This window comes from Abrus precatorius, unplaced genomic scaffold (genome assembly GCF_003935025.1).
Source record: "Abrus precatorius isolate BTA unplaced genomic scaffold, Abrus_2018 Scaffold9, whole genome shotgun sequence".
Classification (NCBI taxonomy): Eukaryota; Viridiplantae; Streptophyta; class Magnoliopsida; order Fabales; family Fabaceae; genus Abrus; species Abrus precatorius.
In genome coordinates, this window is record NW_020874439.1 from 9,260,549 (window position 1) to 9,280,135 (window position 19,587).

At 34.0% G+C, this 19,587-nt stretch overlaps 1 pseudogene; it reads left to right on the plus strand.

Annotated features, from left to right (window-relative positions):
• Positions 1 to 15,286: 15,286 nt before the first annotated feature.
• LOC113851577 lies at positions 15,287 to 16,064 on the plus strand (annotated as a pseudogene).
• The last annotated feature ends 3,523 nt before the right edge of the window (positions 16,065 to 19,587 follow it).

The window sequence follows — 19,587 nt, forward strand, 5'->3', positions numbered from 1 at the left end:
GAGTCAGTTGCAAGTGGGTCTTTAAGACCAAACGTGACTCAAAAGACAACGTTGAGAGATACAAGTCTAGACGTGTTGCTAAAGGATACACTCAAAAGGATGGCATAGACTATAAAGAGACATTTTCTCCAGTTTCAAAGAAGGACTCTTTAAGAATTGTTATGGTTTTGGTGGCTCATTATGACTTAGAGCTCCACCAAATGAATGTAAAGACCGTCTTTCTGAATGGTAACTTGGAAGAGAAAGTTTATATGGATCAGCCAAATGGCTTCTTGACTACAGGTAAAGAAAGTATGGTGTGTAAGTTAAAGAAATCAATATATGGGTTGAAACAGACTTCCAGACAATGGTATCTTAAGTTCAATGATACCATCACGTCATATGATTTTGCAGAGAACACTGTTGACCGGTGTATCTATATAAAGGTCAGTGGGAGTAATTTCATCATTTTAGTCCTGTATGTTGATGACATTCTTCTTGCTACTAATGATGTTGGGTTGTTGCATAATGTAAAGGAATTCCTCTCTAAGAACTTTGAGATGTAGATATGGGTGAGGCTTCCTATGTGATTGGAATAGAAATATTCCGTAATAGATCACAAGGATTACTAGGATTGTCTCAGAAAGGCTACATCAATAAAGTATTAGAGAGATTCAAAATAGAAAAGTGTTCATCAGGGTTAGTTCCAATTCAAAAGGGAGACAAGTTTAGTGAAATGCAATGTCCCAAGAATGAGTTGGAGCAGAAAATAATAGAATCTATTCCCTATGCATCAGTGGTCGGGAGTTTAATGTATGCTCAGACATGCACTCGGTCTGATATCAGTTTTGCTGTTAGAATGTTAGGCCGATATCAAAGTAATCCCGCAATGGACCACTAGAAGGCTGCAAAGAAAGTTCTTAGGTATTTACAAGGCACCAAGGACTGCATGCTTACTTATAGGAGATCTAGTCAACTGGAAGTAGTTGGCTACTCGGATTCAGACTATGTTGGATGTGTAGACTCAAGGAAATCGACTTTTGGCTACATCTTCTTGTTAGCTGGAGGTGCGATTTCATGGAAAAGCAGAAAGGAGTCCATTATTACTACGTCTACCATGGAAGCGGAATTTGTGGCATGCTTTGAGACCACTATTCATGCTTTGTGCCTGTGAAACTTTGTCTTAGGGCTTGGTATTGTTGATAATATAGAAAAGTTGTTGAGAATGTACTGTGATAATTCTGCAGCCGTCTTCTTCTCTAAGAATGATAAGTACTCAAAGGGAGCAAAACATATGGACTTAAAATACTTATCAGTGAAAGAAGAAATGCGGAAACATAAAGTGTCTATTGAGCATATTGGTACTGATTTAATGATAGCGGATCCGCTAACTAAGGGATTGTCTCCTAAAACATTTTCTAGCCATGTTGGTAGAATGGGCATTATAGACAAGTCCTTGTTAGCATGATTGTGTGATTCACATATATGTGTATAGATTATTTTGCTCATATTATTGTAGACATTTTGGGAATTCAATAAAAGTATTGTTTCTGCTTATTTACTTGTTATCTGAATTGTGTTAATGTATATGTATGGTTTGAGTTTGATAACAGGTTGAGTGTTAAAAACACATCAGAGTTATAGTCTGTAGTATGACTGATTAAAGCTATTATGATTTGGGTTGGTTCTGTGATACTTGGAAGGAATCATGTCATCAAATGACTTATGACCGCCATGATCTGATCAACTTAAATCATTAAAAGATGATGACTTGATATTATTAATGATATGCACGCTTATAGTTCATTGAATCTTCAAGTCGTCACATAGGCCAAGTGGGAGATTGTTAGATTATTTTAATAATCTTATTATAGTGGCCTATGTAACTTATAACATGACTTTAATTAATGATTTATGTGATGGTGGTTAAATATAAAATATAGAGTCATTGAGGGTATAATTATAAATACAATTATAAGGAAACTCTCCCCTCTCCCTTCATATAAATTAAAGAGGGGTTACCAAATAAGTTACGACATTCTCTATTCTCACTTTCACGGTCTCTAAGTAAGCTCACGGTAAACGCAAGAAAGGAACTTTCTTTCAACCATCCGAGAGGAGCTGAAAGAGGAAGGAAGAGTTGGAAAAAATACCAAGGGATCAACGATATCAAAGAGAGAGGTACAATGGATTCAAGTTAGTGCTCTCTAAACCTTTAATTGTATGAGAACCATATATTGTATTGTGAGAACAACGTAATTCAAAATCTAATGGAAAATGATAATTTCATAATATTCATTGTATAATGGAAATTACATAATGGATTAAAGAAAATTCTAACAGGACACGGTAATGAAAGTTCATGTCAGTGAGATCAAGCATAGGTGGTCCAAAATAGGGGCTTTAGTCGCTGGTATCAGAGAAAAAACTAAATATGAGACAATCTTACCAAAATCTGCATATCTTGGTGATTTGTGCTCCAAATCTTGCTCCGAAAGTGGCTATATACGGACAACTGAAAAGGTGTACTATATGAAGGAATAAAGCCATGTGAAAAATATGATGGTATAGGGGTTGAAATATATAGGACAGATTGCATGCATGTATGAAAAACTCATACTTTTTAGGGACTTAGCAAGTTTCTTGGAGGGAGTTATGTTGTTTGCAATCTAACACTAGCAAGTGCACTAGGATTGCAGCAAGTGATGAGTAAATTTAAGATCAGAATATCGTCTCCACAGGGAATTTAGGTTTCAAGTACCACTTCACAGAATTATAACCATTTGAGCCATACGAATTTTTGAAGGAGATTTGTAACATATAACAGCAATAAACCAAAGCAATTAAAGCAAAGAACTTGCAAAGAACAGAGTATAAGATTTGTGATGAAATGAAATATCAATGAAGGATAGTTAGGAATTTACTTCACAAGAATATCAATATCAATCCAATTAAATCCTCTGAATATTCAAGCAATTGAATAATTGACAATCAGTTTCACATATACCTAGCCAAAGGTTAATTCCTTAACTCATTGACCCTAACAATCCACTAAACCTCCCTAATCCCTTAGGTGAGATTCAATTTCAGGTTGCATTAAGAATTAGAACTATAAGATTGCAGAATTAGGTCTCCTTATCCCTAAGAAATCCCTAAACTCTGGTTGCCAATTCAGATCGGAGCAAACAATCCAATTCCCATTGGTAAAGATTCCTCTTGATTAATCAAATGAATTTCCATTCAGAGATTGCATGAAAAGCAGAATTAACAACTCAATTAATCCAAGAACTTAAGGTTCAGAAGATAAAGTCGAATCAATACATCAATTCGAGTTCCATAAACCCCTAACTATGGGAAATTAAGCACACATTGCAACAAAAACAGAGAAAGAAGAAGAAGAAGATGAAGAAGAATGCAAAGCAGCCATGGCCACGAGCTCCAATCCGATCCCTCTTCTTGGAGCTTCAAGCTTCGACCCTAATCTTCTCTCCACTCTCTCTCAACGAGACTCTAACTAACAAAACAGAAAATGAGCAAAAAGATCCCAGTTTCGCGCTTCAATCATGTATTTATAGAAACCCAGTTCTGCGCGTTGTCACTTTTCTTCACAAGAGTAACCACGCAGAAGCTTTATGTAGTGTGCGTGTTCACTTTCAAGAGCAAGAGTAACCACGCGCAACTTGCAGAGTTGAAGGCTTCTCTGGAACATTCACTTTTGTTCATAATAGTGGCAACGCAGGAGGTCAAGGGCTGCGCGTGATCACTTTCGTGAGTAATAGTAACCACGCGCAAGCTGTCCTGATACAAGTGCCTCTGGAACGCTCACTTTCGCTGGCGAGAGTGACAACGCGCAGCTCCTCAGGAATAGAGTCTTCTCTGGAACGTTCACTTTCGCTGGCGAAAGTGATAACGCACACTGGCAACGCTCACTCTTGTAACTAAAAGTGATTACGCACAGGCTCCTCTTCTCATTTAGGCTTTGGAATGATCACTTTCACTAACAATAGTGATCACGCCCAGCCTACATCCCATAATTCTTGTATTTTGGAGTCCAACATTGCCGCTCTTCCTCTTCCTTTCCATTGATGATCCATTTCCATGACTTTTGTTCAGCTTATTCCTTCAAAACAAGATAAATTCCTTAAGAACTAAGCATAAATTCTACAAATGCAAAAATAACTACAAATTGAATTAAAACTTTCAATCATTCTCTTTTTCTGAGTTTTTCTGCTTTCTTCATATATTTTCCTTATTAAATGAGCTAGAATTATGCTAAAATATCAGTAAAAATATGGATTCATCAAGTTACCTTCAAACTGGTTGTTTGCCTAAAAATGTGAGTCTTGTTGGCATGATCCTCGACTTCCTGAATGTCCAAGGTCTTGTGCTTCTCTTAGTATGCTTAGGGTGCAAAAGTTCGCTGTTCTTGGAGAGAAGTAGTGATTCCAGGTGGAGATTAGGTGTTGGTAGCTCTCCGTTTGGCTTGGTGTTAGGAATGATGGGTGAAGGTTTTTATAGAAGTGTTTGAGTGCAGTGTTCAGAGTATCATGCAATATAAGAAGGTTTGAAGGAGTGAGAATAAGAGAGAGGACGGAGAGAATTGTTCTCGGTTTAGGCTGAGCGAATTTGGAAAGTGAACAATGATCTTCACGTTTTCAATTTTATGTTGTATACCGCTAGGCTTTTCTTTGATAATTGTGCGCAATTATATCTCATTTGTCTTCTTTCACATACTGCACTGAGGGAGGGCTTGAGTGGAGATTATCTTGCATGCACATGCATTCTGAGCAGTTAGTGGATGTTAAGTGCACCAAATCCTAACCTTGTCTCATTTACGGCTTCCTTCCATCCCTTTTGTTTTTCAGCAGCATCAAGGAAGTGTAATTTGATCCTTAGTTTTGGATTATGTAAAGGAGATATATACTTTATTAAATTCACGTGATTGAGTAAGGGAGCAATTGAGTAGGGTGTAGTTGGTTCCTAATCGTTCCAACTTGGTACTTAAGTGCTACTCCACTTACATTGGTTTGGTAACCGAGAGAAGAAAAGTTTTTTTCTTTCTCATGCAGTTTTGGTTTTTGAATTTGGCATGCATGGTATATGTGTCCATTCACAACTTGCTCTCTTTGTATTTGCACCGAGACACTCATTTTGATTGGTACGTGTAGCGTTTAGTTCCAATTCTACGTTACATCAAAGAAGGAAATGATGTGGATTTTTCCTTTATGCTATTATCAATCTCAGCAGAATAGATAGGGTGAAATCCTTTGTTGGCTGTATGTTCATGCAATATATTGGCCTTCCATGGTTGCACACAGAGAGAGTGTGATTATTGAAGGTTAGTGTTTTGGATAATGGCTATAATGTATATTTAATTTATGACTCAAAATATTAACATTAAGCATGTGTTGATTGCAGTATATGTTCTTATATCTTTACATCCGCTTGCTATATTTGTTTCGATCTTTAAAGGGTTGAATTTCTCTGATTGGAGTGAATAAGTCCAATTTCACATAGGGTATTCAATCTTGATTTGGCTCTTCGAGTTGAAAAACCTGCTACTATTACTAATGATAGTAGCAATGAAGAGAAAGCCCATTTTAAGGCTTGGGAAAAGTCAGTTTATGCGAATAAACATAGCAAGTAACATTAAGTCTACTTTTCCCAAAATTGAAAGTGCAAAAGAATTTATGAAATTTGCAGAAGAGCACTTTTAAACGGCTGTCAGGTTTCTTTCTAGGACATTAATTAGTACTTTGACTACCATAAAGTTTGATGGTTCTTGTACTATGCATGAACATGTCATTGAGGTGACAAATATTGCAGCAAGACTTAAGTCTCTTGGAATGACAATGGATGAATATTTCCTTGTGTAGTTCATTTTGAACTCATTACCATCTGAGTATGGTCCTTTTCAAATGAATTGTAATACCATGAAAGACAAATGGAATGTACATGAATTGCACGTTATGTTAGTTCAGGAGGAAACCAAACATAAGAATCAAGGAAACAACTTTGTTCATTATATGAATAATCAAGGAGTTGGAAGGAAATATGATAAGAAACATAGAAAGGATAAAGGATTATTATGTTGGAAGTGTGGACATTTTGAGAAGAATTTTCCAAAATGTAAAACTTTGTTAAAAAGAAAGGTGAGCATAATGCTTGTGTATGTTTCAAATCAAATTTAATTGTAGTTCCCCGTAATACTTTGTGGATTGATTCTGAATGTACAATCCTCGTTTCTAATATGATGCAGGGATTCCTTACAACCCAAACCATAAACCTAAATGAGAAGTTTATTTTCATGGGGAAAAAGTAAAGGTTCCAAGGGAAGCTATTGGGACTTATCGCTAAATCCTTGACATTGAATTTCATTTAGACTTGTTTGAAACCTTTTATATAAGTAGTATTTCTAGGAATAGTTGCTTTAGTTTGTATAAACATACTTGTATGAATGAATCTAATACACTTTGTGATGATTTATATATGCTTAAACTTTTATGACGTTGCATCATAATGTTGGCACTAAACGTAATTTAGTAATTGAGAGTTCTGCTTACTTATGGTATAAGTGTTTGGAGAACATTTTCAAAGAAAAGATGTAAAGATTAGTAAAGAATGAAATTCTTTCAAATTTAAATTCACTAATTTGAATGTGTGGATTGTATTAAAGGCAAACAAACAAAACACACAAAGAAAGGAGGCATAAAAAGCACTTAGCTTCTTGAAATTAAACACCATATATATGGGGCCTTTGGATGTTAATTCTTTTAATAAAGAAAAAGTATTTTATCACTTTTATTGATGATTTTTCACATTATGGCTATGTCTAATTACTACATGAGACATCTCAAGCAATGAATGCCTTGGAATTTATATAAATGAAGTAGAAAGACAATTAGACAAAAAGGTAAAAATTGTTAGGTTAAATAGAGGTGGAGAGTATTATGGAAAATATAATGGAAGTGGACAACACCTTAGTCCATTTACTAAGTTCCTTGAGAAATATGGTATTTGTGCTCAATACACAATGTCAGGTATACCACAACAAAATGGTGTGTCAAAAAGGCATAATTGAACCTTAATGGATACGATCATGAGCATGTTAAATAATTCAACTTTACTCGTATCAATGTGGATGTATGCTTAAAAAAATGCCATATATTTGTTAAACAAGATTCCTAGTAAGGCAAATCAAACAAAATTTTTGAGTTGTGAAACATGTAGAAAACCTAGTTTAAGACACTTACATGTTAGGGATTGTTAGGCAAAAATTAGAATATACAATCAGCAAGAAAAAAAAAACTAGATGCAAGAGCAATCAATGAATATTTCATTGGTTATTTAGAAAAATAAAAAAGGTATATATGTTTTATTGTCTTACTACAGTACAAGAATTGTTGAAATCAGAAATGTTCGATTCATTGAGAATGGTGAAACTAGTGGGAGTAAAGCTTCTTGAAATGCAGACATTAAGAAAGTTATAGTATGAATTCCTTTAACTAGTACTTCTACTTCAACATTTCTTGTTCCTCATGTTGTTGAACCACACAACAATCAAGAAGAACATCAAATTAATGATCCTGAGTTTACCAATGAACCTTTAGCAGAAACCACAAAAAAAAAGTATTAAGAAGATCCCAAAAAGAAATAAAAAATTTCTATGTCCAATGACTATGCGGTCTACCTACAAGAATTAGAAAATAACTTAGGCATTGATAATACTTAAGTTTCATTTAGAAACCATTAATGGTGATAATTCTGATAATCGGTTAGATGCCAAACAAAAAAGATGAGGTTAAATTTATGGCATAGAATGGTGTGTGGGACCTTGTGTAATTGCCTAAAGGATGTAAGAGAGTTGGATGTAAATGGGTAATATTGAAATTTACAAGGCTTAAATTGTTGTTAAAGGTTTTACTTAAAATGATAGCATCGGCTATAAGAATATTTCACCAGTTTTTAAGAAAGATTCTTTTAGAATCATCATGACACTAGTAACTCATTATGATCTTGAGTTACATCAAATGGATATTAAAAACCGCCTTTCTAAATGAGAATTAAGATGTTTATATGAACCAACCAATAGGGTTCATTGAAGATGGAAAGGAACACATAGTGTGCAAACTTAAGAAATCAATATATGGACTTAAACAAGCTTCTCAATAATGGTATTTCAATTTTAATGATACTATTTTGTCCTTTGGATTTCAAGAAAACATTGTCGACTGTTGTATATATATATCTAAAGTTAGTGAGAGTGAGTTTATATTTCTGATTCTGTATGTTAATGACATATTGATTGCAACTAATGATCTTGGTTTATTAAATGAGACTAAGAAGTCTCTCTCTAACAACTTTGAAATGAAAGATATAGGTGAGGTGAGTTATGTGATAGGAATAGAAATATTTCATGATAAATCATAAAGATTGTAAGACGCGTCTCAAAAAGCATATATCAATAAAGTTTTAAAGAGTCCTAAAATGGATAAATGTTCAGCATCTCTTATTCCAATATAGGAAGGAAACAAATTTAGTCTTAATAAATGTCCAAAGAATAATTTGGAATAAAAACAAATAAAAAATATTCCTTGTGCATCTATTCTTGAGAGTTTGATGTATTCTCAAACATGTACAAGGTCATATTTTAGTTTTTCCATTGGTATGCTTGGTGTAACTGGTTATTCCTTACCTTGGAATCAAATTGGTTATTAGGTAGTCAAAATTGTAACAGGTGTGGCCAAAGCTATTCCTATAATAGGATCCTCTTTGGTAGAGTTATTACGCGGAAGTTCTAGTGTGGGACAATCCACCTTGACTCGTTTTTATAGTTTGCATACTTTTGTATTGCCTCTTCTTACTGTCGTATTTATGTTAATGCACTTTCCAATGATACGTAAGCAAGGGATTTCTAGTCCTTTATAGTAAATATGAATTATAGATATTTGTAATTAATCATTCATGGGAAGCTACAAAAAAAGTCTTAAGATACTTGTAAGAGACAAAGAATCATATGCTTACTTATCGAAGATCTAATCATCTTGAGGTGGTTGGATATATAGATTAAGACTTTTCTAGTTATATAGATATAAGAAAGTTTACATTTGGTTATGTGTATTGATAGTGATGCCGAATCGATATAAAAAATAACTAAATTTTCCTAAATTTTGCAATATAGAGTGCAACCTAGGTCGATTCATAGAAACACAATTCAATTTTCTTTTCACTATAGTTTTGTTCATTAAAATACAAATTATACAAGTTATTATTTGATAATTTCTTTATCAAATCAAGGAAATGTAGAAATGTCTAACTAAGAATGAAAAATCTATCCACAGATCCTCAAAAACATGCAATATGAATTAGGTGCTTGCTCTAGTGCTCTCACATTTGAAGGGGTATCAAATGCCCCTCTTATATGGCTTAATTTTATTGGTTTAATTAATTTATAGCTTATATTTATTATATTTCTTTTTTATTGTAAAAAAATCCTTTAATAATTTTCTTATTACAAAAACGTCCATAAAGAAATAACAAAGAACTTATCGTTACGGTTATGTTCTTCCCTTCAGCTTAAGCTTTTGAATAAGTTTTTTTTTCTTAATCATTGATTTTCTAGTTAAATTCTCTAAAGATGTTGAAATATAACTTAATTTTGTTGTTGCTGGAGTTTGGATTTGAACTTTAAAGAGTCAAAAACTAAAAATGGAGAATAGGACAATGCCTTCAATGGTTTCCACAAACCTTAATCTTTGAAACAAGTAATTATTAATCAAAGCTTCAACATTTTTCATAGTTTTAAGGATGAGAAGTTTTTGAAGGAGGAACAATATGAGTGATTCAAGGATTATTTCTATTTTCACCACCGCATTCAACCCTATCTCATGCTTCATTCTTTCTATATGCATTATGTGTTGAAATTGGAGAGGACTATAATGGTGATATTTTAATAGGGGCAGATGGAATATAGTTAGAAGTAAAATATACCATCTTTTCCTTGTATGTTTTATTTTCAAATGAATTTCTTTTCCTCTTTGCATTTCATCTTTTTATTTGTTTTCTTAGGTTCATTCTAAACTCTTTGAGTGACAATGCATAACAGAGATGGTTTGAAAAATGATTTAAACTGCCATGATAAATGTTGGAATAATGCTTACGATTTATTTTTTATTTAAAAATCTCCATGTAGGGACGTTTTAACATTTACAGATTCCTACTTAAATGGTTAAGGAAGTATATATAGTATGTGCAGGTCCCTATCTTTTTTTTTTTTGGGTACTTAAAAAGCCTTAATTTATGCCAAGTGATTGACTCTACTTTACTTATTATAAAGAGGGTAGTATAGAACTCAATTGCTTTAAGCAAATAGTAGTAAAGAAAGTCCAAAGAAAAATGTTTTGGAGCTTCTCCAAAGTAATGAGTATGAGAACATGTTTTTCCTTTCTTGTTCATGCTTACATTGTTGTTGTTAGGAAATGTCTAATGCAACTCAAATTATAGAAATTTATTGGCTAAATCATTGTTGTATTTTCAAGGTCAGGAAGGCTTTTTGTAATGCCTCAAATTTTGTAATATTGTTTTGATAATTAATATAAATTGTGAATTTCCATTTGAATGAGTATTTGATGAGTATGATGATGTGAATGTATGAGTATATGAATATGAATATATGTAGATCGATACATAAGCATAATTGTGAATATTGACTGTGGATTGATGGTTGGGTGTGTTTGAAATTGATTAAGAAATAGGTTAGAAACACGTGATATAGGGTAATTCTCGCTATAGCGAGAAAGCCTTGGGCGTAGAGGGCAACAGAGGAGGGTGCATTTTTTTATACAATCTCGCTATAGCAAGAGGTCCTCGCTGTAGCAGATTCTGCATAAACTAGAGTGCAGTTTTCTCTAATACTTTTGCTGTAGTAAGAGAGGGTGTCGCTGCAGCAAAGTTCTCACTGTAGTAAGAATATCGTGACTAAAGAGATATTTGGGGGGTTTAGGGTTCAATAAACACATTCCCACTCTTCTCACTTCATCTCTCTTTTGATTCTCTCGATTCTCAACCCTATTTAACCGATTAAACTACCTTCAAAGTCGTTTGACAACTTGAAAGAACCAAAAGCTCTGCCCCCCTCTCTATCTATCCAAGGGATGGAAGGGCAGAGGCCTTTGGTGTCCCTTCCAGTCGAGAATTAGGGCCTCACAATGAATAGCCAATATGCTTGCTTTTATCTCATGCCTTTCTTCGTTCATGGTTCGATATTTTAGTGTCCTAGGCGTAGAGGAACCAAACCAATCCATCTTGAACTTGGTGGTTAAACTCTACTGCAGTGATGATATTGTAAAGGAGGTCCTGCGGAAAAATAGCTTGGGGCCAAGATGATAAAAAACTTAACACCTTTCATTCTTATTACTTTTTCAATATGAAAAGTGAAATAAAAGGTTGTCTTATTCATCAAAACCCCAATTATGAAATCCTTTCTCTCCCACTTCGCACCTCAGAATGCATTGTTCTTATAGACAGAGGGAGTGTAGTTTTCTCTAATATTTTTGCTGTAACAAGAGAGGGTATCGCTGCAGCGAGGTTCTCGCTGTAGCGAGAATATGGTGACCAGAGAGATATTTAAGGGGTTTAGGGTTTGAAAAACGCGTTCCCACTCTTCTCTCTTCATCTTTCTTTCAATTCTCTTGATTCTCAGTCCTATTTCATCGATTAAACTGCCTTTAAAGCCGTTTGTGAACAGGATTGAAGGTTGAGGTTGTGTTTAGGATGTTTGGAGGTGGGTTTTATGAACTAAGGTTTTGGTCTTTCCTCCCTTCCTTCATTTTCTTAGTTTCTCATAGAGATTTTCCATGCATTTAGGACAAAATTTTGTGTGAGGAACTATTCTACTGTTGATTTGCATTGTGGGTTTTCAATCCAAGGTAAAGAGAGACTCTACCATGTCCTTTGAGTTTAGATTTTGTTTATGTTGTTAGATAGTGGAATGTGGTTTAGATAGAATGTAAGAAAAATGTGTGTTTGATGAAAATTTTCTATGAAACATGATGTAACGCCTCGAATTTTGTAATATTAATTATTGATAAGTATAGAAATCTAAATGTATATTTATGTGTGTACTTTTTTTAGATATATGTTGTGAGTATGTATGTGTATGCATGACTGGATAGGGATGAAATGGGCTAAGTGCCTAAATGTAGGACATGATACTGGGCTGTTCTCGCTGTAGCGAGAGACGTCTCGTTGTAGCAACAGAGCGACAGTTTGTGGTGCATTTCTGGGTGCAGTCTCGCTGTAGCGAGAGGGCCTCACTGTAGCGAGATTCTGCAGAAACCAGAGTGTAGTTTTCTCTAGTTTTTTTCGCTGTAACTAGAGTGTCGCGACCAGAAAAGGATTTAAAGGGGGTAAGGTTCGGGGAGAGCTATTTCTCCCTCTCCCTTCGACCCTCTCATGCCCAAAGCCCTTTTCACTGATTAAATTTCCTCCAAAGCCGTTTGGGAGCTTGATTAAAGGTTAAATTCGTGTGGGGAACGCTTGGAGGTAAGTTTTAATGGTTAGGGTTTCAGTTTTTCATCCCCTTTCTTTGTTTTCGTGTTTCCCCTGGGTTCTCATGGAGTTTCTCCATGTATTTAGGATGAAATCCGTGAGGGGAAGCACTTCTTGGTAGATTTAGCGTGTGAGACGTCAATCCGAGGTAAGGGAGGACTTTACCCTATCTCAATGTATTGTAATTCTTGTGTGTTTTGATGATTAATGCAATGTGGCTGAGATAGAAGATAGAAATTATGTTTTTAATGGAAATTGATATGCAATGTGATGTGTGGTAGAATAATTAGACCTCATGAGGGTGATTGTGTGTGATGGAATGTCATTGATTGGTGAATTGATGATATTGTGAATAGATGTGGGCTATATGCCGTGTAATGTGAAATGAATGTGGGCCTAGTGCCGTGTATTTGAGTGCCATATGGGCTATGTGCCGTGTGTAAGCATGATCAATGCATGCGTGAATGAAATATGTGTGAATGGGCGTGTTAGCGCTGTTATAATGTGTTGTGAATAGTTCAGCGATACACTGGGGATGTGGGAGATGAGGACAGTAGAAATACCTAGGGGAAGAGGGAGTGGTGGTGACACCGACTGCGGAACGGGTGCACCACGAGCCATACACTCTCTTCCTGACTAGACCTCTGACTACTATCTTTGCTGAGCGACCCGTGACTGCCCACGTGATATCCAGGAGACGGGGGTAACCGATGACCATTCATGGTGTAAATCTGTGATCACAGTACTATAGTGAGTGTGGCTGGTATGCATATGCATGGATTTATGTATTGTACTTATGGATGTGAATTGCTGCCTATGATTGTGTATGTTGAATGTATTGGGAATGTTCTAGAGGTGAGACTCTATGTTGAATGTGTGTTTTAGGTAGTTTAGAGTACTCACCCTTATATTCATTTTTCAAGTAATCAAGACGATCAGCACCGGACCCAGTGAAGGGACAGTGGATTATTATAGGACATAGAATTTATTTTGAAAATATTGTAATTAAACTAGTCCTGTAGTAGTCGTTTGATATTAATTTGTAATCCTTCCCTTATTTTGAAGTATTTTATGAAAATTGGATATTTGAATTTGCAAAATTCTTATTAAATTGAAATTAAAATTAAGGTGTTACACATGATATGGTAGTTGTTAGGTGTGATTGATATTGCGTGGGATGAAATGAATGATTATAGAAAGATTGTGATAAAGATTGTGTGATTAAATACTATGTGGTGGAATATAGGTGTATGTGCCTTCGATTGAGAATGAATAATATGAAGTAAATGAAATATATGTGTGGAAGGCGTGTTGGATATGATTGTGATGATGTTTAGAATGATTGGAAACTATGAATGATTCAGCAATACACTGGAGGTGTGGAAGATGGGGGCGGTAGAAATACCTTGGGAAAGAGAGGGTGGTGGTGACACCAACAGTGAGCATGAGTGCACCACAGGCCACATACTCTCCTCCTAACTCGGCCTCTGACTAACACCTTTGCTTGGGAGGCTCAGTACCGAACACGTTGTATCCATGGTGTGAAACTGAGTAAGTTCCTGAGGTTGAGGGCATCAGGAATCTGCGATCACAATGCCACAGTGAGCGTGGCTAGCGTGCATTGAGCGCACATAGGTGTTGTGTGATGATTGTTTAATGGTGTAGTAAGCGCACTTGTTTATGAGTGAGAATGGAATGATGGAATTAGTACCTTATACTTGTTGATGTATGATTTAAATTATGTTAGAAATGTGTGGAATGAGCAAGGTAAGACTCTATGCTTGTGTATATGTATGCGATAGTGTAGAGTACTCACCCTTACATTTATTTTTCAGGTGACTAAAACGATCAACACTAGACTCAGTGAATAGATGGATGAAACTACTATAGGACTTAGAAAGTTATTTTTTTGAAAACTATGATGTAATTGAACTAGTCTTGTAGCAATGATTTGATATAAATTGTAATCCATCCTTATTTTGAAACACTTTATTAAACTATGTATTGGGAACCGTTTGAATGAAAATTTTTATTATTTCCAATTTTGAAAAATTTATTTATTTGAAAAATTAAATTAAGGTGTTACACTTTCTACTGACCAACAAATCACATGGAGATTAAATTCTCGTCATTTTATGGTCACCTAGCCAATGTAATAATCTTTTTATTATTATTATTATTATTATTATTATTATTATTATTATTATTATCTTACTCTTGTTTTGTTCTATTTGCTTGTTTTAATTCAACAAAATATTTGTGCATCTCAATCTTATATATCTTGCTAAATTTGTTATTGCTTAAAAGTTTCAATTATAAAATTCTAATTTGTGTTTCAATGTAGGGTATCTCCTCGTGGGTTATAACTTTTTTTATTACTATGCTTTGATGCTAGTTTTCTTAAGTTATTTTCTCCTTTTTGGTTTGTGTCTTAAGTTTTATCTTCTTGCACAAAAGTTCGTTTGTTGTTTTAAATTGAAGTTTTCTTGTAAAAGTACGTTTGATTGAAAAATGTAATCTATGTATGAATATGTGAGTTATTTATTAGTTCATTTAATAATGATTATCACAATATTTGGTGCAAGTGAGTTGCATAGTTAACATTGTCTTATCAAAGGTGTACTTAGAAAATGGTTAATAACTATTATTACTAACAATTTATTTGAAAAGTCTTTATTGAAAATAGTTATATTACATAAAATTGATTAATTAAACATGGAATTGCCTTACATATCCAAGCTCTGTTTGATAGGTAGATTTAAGTAAAGGATACTATGATGTAGGAGACAATGTGAAATTCAATTTTCTAATGGCATTCACTACCACAATGTTATCATGGGGCACACTTGAATATGACAAGAAAATGGGACCTCAAATCAAATAAGAAAGAGATGCAATTTGTTGGCCCACAGACTACCCTCTCAAGTGTGCCGCAGCCACACTTGGTAGGCTCTATCTTGAGATTGGAGACCCAAATGTGGACCAAAAATGTAGGGAGAGGCCAAAAGAAATGAACACTATTAGAATTGTGTATTGGGTCTCCTAATAATCTTGGTTCAGATGTAGTTACTGAAATTGATGTTGCAATTGCAATTTCATCAATTGCCTTTAGAAAGGTTGATCCAACATACTATACGCTGTTGTTAAGAACTTCCCAACCTGTTTACCACTTTACTTTGCAATAAAAGGTTCTTATAGTGATTTACTTGGATCTACAACTTGCCCATTTTATTGGTGAAGTCACTAAGAATTGATGATTAACCAAATATCTTCAGCTAGGACAACAAATATGTTGGTGCATATGTCTTTCTCTTCTTTCAAGGGTACTATATAGGCTATTGTGCCATCATTAATTGAAATGCATGCAGAGTCAACTAGTTTGTCTGACTCATTATTTTTGTTGTTATTGTTAGTTGTTGCTGTAGAGATCATTGTTGAATGGTGATAAGAATTTTGATCAATACAAGGAAAAAGAAGAGAATTTCATATGCAAGATCCTGCCCAACTCTCCCTGTTCAAGTAAACAATATTCATAAGATAAAGGCAACTTCGCTATTTTGTTTCAAACAAATAATGCCATACAAATGAATCAATTAAAGTCATATAATTCTCAAGCACTTTTGTGCTACCTCTGAATTTTGAAGTAATGACACATTGTATATTTCAGAACACAAAACACAAATGCACATTGTATATTTTAGAACTAAAAACTATGTGTTATAATCAGGTGGAGATAATAAAACAAGCATATGACCTTACACAAAGTTGTTCTTCTATGCTGACAACATCACAAAAGAAAGAATAATAGGTGCAAAAGTTTCTAGCAAATACAGATGCTATTATTTTCTTCAGGATTTCCCCATAACAAGTGGAGAATAAATACATAATGCAAAAACAAAAACTAAATGATTTCTTAGGTTCTCAAAATTGTCATGCAAAGCCTAAAAATATTATTTATTTTTAAAAATTCACAATTTGAAAACCATAACCACTATATTTTTCCTTTTGGCCAATTTATAACTCTTACACAACTATAAATCTCTCAACTCTTATTTTTTGCCACACCACCTACCTTACACCTCTACTCTCTCTATATTTCTCTCTATGTCATCAAATAACTCATCATATCAAAAGAAAGTCCAGAACAACTATTCAACTAATAACCAAAAATTAGTATTGTCATACATTAAGGCCTCCTCAATATAGGATATCTCTTATGCTCAACAGTAATACTTTCATTGCTCTAATGAAATTTCTTCTTTTATTAAAAAAAATTGATTTATTTCCTTGAACCAAAAACAGTTGAAGCCATCATCAGTTGGGACAATACCCCTTTTATGCAATGCTGAAGTAGCATTATCATCATCATCATCCACAATAATACTTCTTTTGTTGAGAATACACAGTGTAGCTTTCCATTAGCATAATATCAATCTTATTAACACTTGTATAGTGTATGAGAATCATATACAACGAAATAATGCATGCTAAACAACAACAGTGACGCCTATAGTTTCATTGTCTAGAAGCTCATACTTCACCTTTACTGCAGCTGCAGTCTTGCTTAGGGAGTTCAATTCAAAATAACAAGAAGCTTTCGCATTTTTAAAATGATCATGCCTGCATAATTTACATGGACTTAAATTTAGCATCACAAAATAATTAGTTTGAAGAAAGAAACAGAAGAATACTAAGCATAAAGCAATAACAATGCTTTAATTATATCTGGATGTACACAATGCACAAGTTCCTTGAAATCTTTGTATAATTACCTTTTGTATTTTCTCTCATTGAATTTGTTGGACAGATTAAATTACAATTGTTTTGGAATTGATTTTATGAAAGAATACGAAATTTGTGGTTTTATATAAACCAAGTAGCATATATGCACCAATGCATCTAAATTATGAACTAAACAAATTAAAATGGATAGAAGTTGGGATTGATCTACAAACAAAAGGATGAGTCAGAAATTGTTTAAAATGAGAACAATGTCTACTTTTACCGTATTTTGTCTTACGTGGAGCACCTTTAGTCTTAACAACAATTAGGTTACCAATAACAATTGAAGAGATGTTTTGTTTATATTTAGGATTACATTACTTCTCTATTTTAAAAGTAAGCTTCTTAATCTCTTCAATAATCTCTAAAATATCATTTGATTGTTCTACAACAAGATTGCAAAGCTTGTCACAAGCAATAGCCAATGCAGCTTTTTGCAACATCAATCAACTTGTTCCTCCGAAAGTGACAAAATGTGACCAATCTTTGCTACTTTTGTCCATCGTTTACAAATTGGTATTTTATCCACGTGCTCGTACTTCATAGCACAAAAATTATGAGAACACGGGATACCACCACTTTCAAAAAGCCAACAATCACATTGAAATTTATTCTCAAACTTGTCGTACACAACAAGATACCCAGTCTTTGAAATGCAAAATTTATTCATCTTTAATCTTACATAATTGTCATGCTTTGAACGTTCAAATACATTTAGAGCAGCAACACTTTCTATCTCATTTTTCACTACCTTAAATTTTTTCACTGTGAAAATTTTACAAGCTTCAATTTCAATTTTGTATAGACAAGTAGTCATTATAGGTTCCAAATTAAATGGACTTATAATCAGAAATCAATTCATTATGTCTATATTCTTTGATAACCCTCTCAAAATTATGCAAAAAATTTACTAAGCTCTTTTTTTTATTGTATGTATCTATTGATGAATGACTTAATATCTTCACATAATGATATAGTTATGATCCCAACAAAGAATTTATCTTGCATGAAAGCATTTGCCCACCTTGTTTTCATTCTATATACTTTATTCACCCATTGGTTGTCAAAAAGATTATATTTGTCAATAATCTTGTTCCATTCTAATTCAAAGTCTTTTGGAGAAAGGTTTACATAAATTAGAAACTTAAAATCTTCAACAAATTTAGAATTTTTACATTCTCAATTGCATTCTGGTGGAGATGCCATGAACATAGTCAGTGTGATGTATTTGAAATTACATCCTTAATAGCCTCTCTCATCGCACCATCACCATGAGTAACCATGCTTGTCAGACATAGCTTCAACAAAAGCTTCTAAAACCCACTTGTATGTTTATGCTCATCAGCAACCAATGCATAACCAAATATTACAGATTCTCCGTGATGATTATACCCACAAAAAATAACTAATGGCTTATTATACTTATAAGAATTAATGACATTATACGTCACTGTTCCCTGTATAGATTTATATATCTAAAGATATAGTTTTGGAAAATTAAACTTCAACTTCTCAACAGAATAATAGAGCCCCAATGACATTTTTATACAACCCAAAAATTTATAAAAGTACATGTATTTACAACTGTTAGTATACATAAAGCATTATAAATACAAAGTTACAACGACAATTACATTCCTTTATAAATTGTAGCTAAATAGTCTAGACCTACCGCTACGACCTAGACTGACAAAATAGATAAAGCTACAATTTTTCTAAATGGTATGTTGACTCTAAATATCCCTCATTTAGACCTTCCAGCATGAGAAGTAGATGCATTGCCTATCACATCTGCTCACGTACCACCGTACAGTCATTGCAACACACACACCCCAATATAGACAAAATGCAAGAGTGAGCTTATACAATCAACTGTCATAATCTTGGAGTATGAAAATATATCAGAAATATCTATATAGCTTTCATAATTCTCAACAAATAACACAACAATCTTACCTAATTGATGCAACATGTTCAGCCTATTCCTAGCTCATCTAATGCAAATGCAACAGCTCAGTTCCAACCAGTTTTACCGTTCAAATAATCTAGAAGGAACCTACAGTTTTTCGGTCCGGGAGCGACCCATTCCAGTACCTAAATCCAGAAAAAGCATAACTCAGCTCAACATGTTTCCAATTCGTTACATGCCTACACCCTCAACTCGGCATATTTTTTAATCTTTACATGCCTATGCCTTCAGCTCAACATGTTTTCTAATTGATACATGCCTACGCCTTCTAAATATATGACTCGGCCCTGGTATAATTCAAATAATCC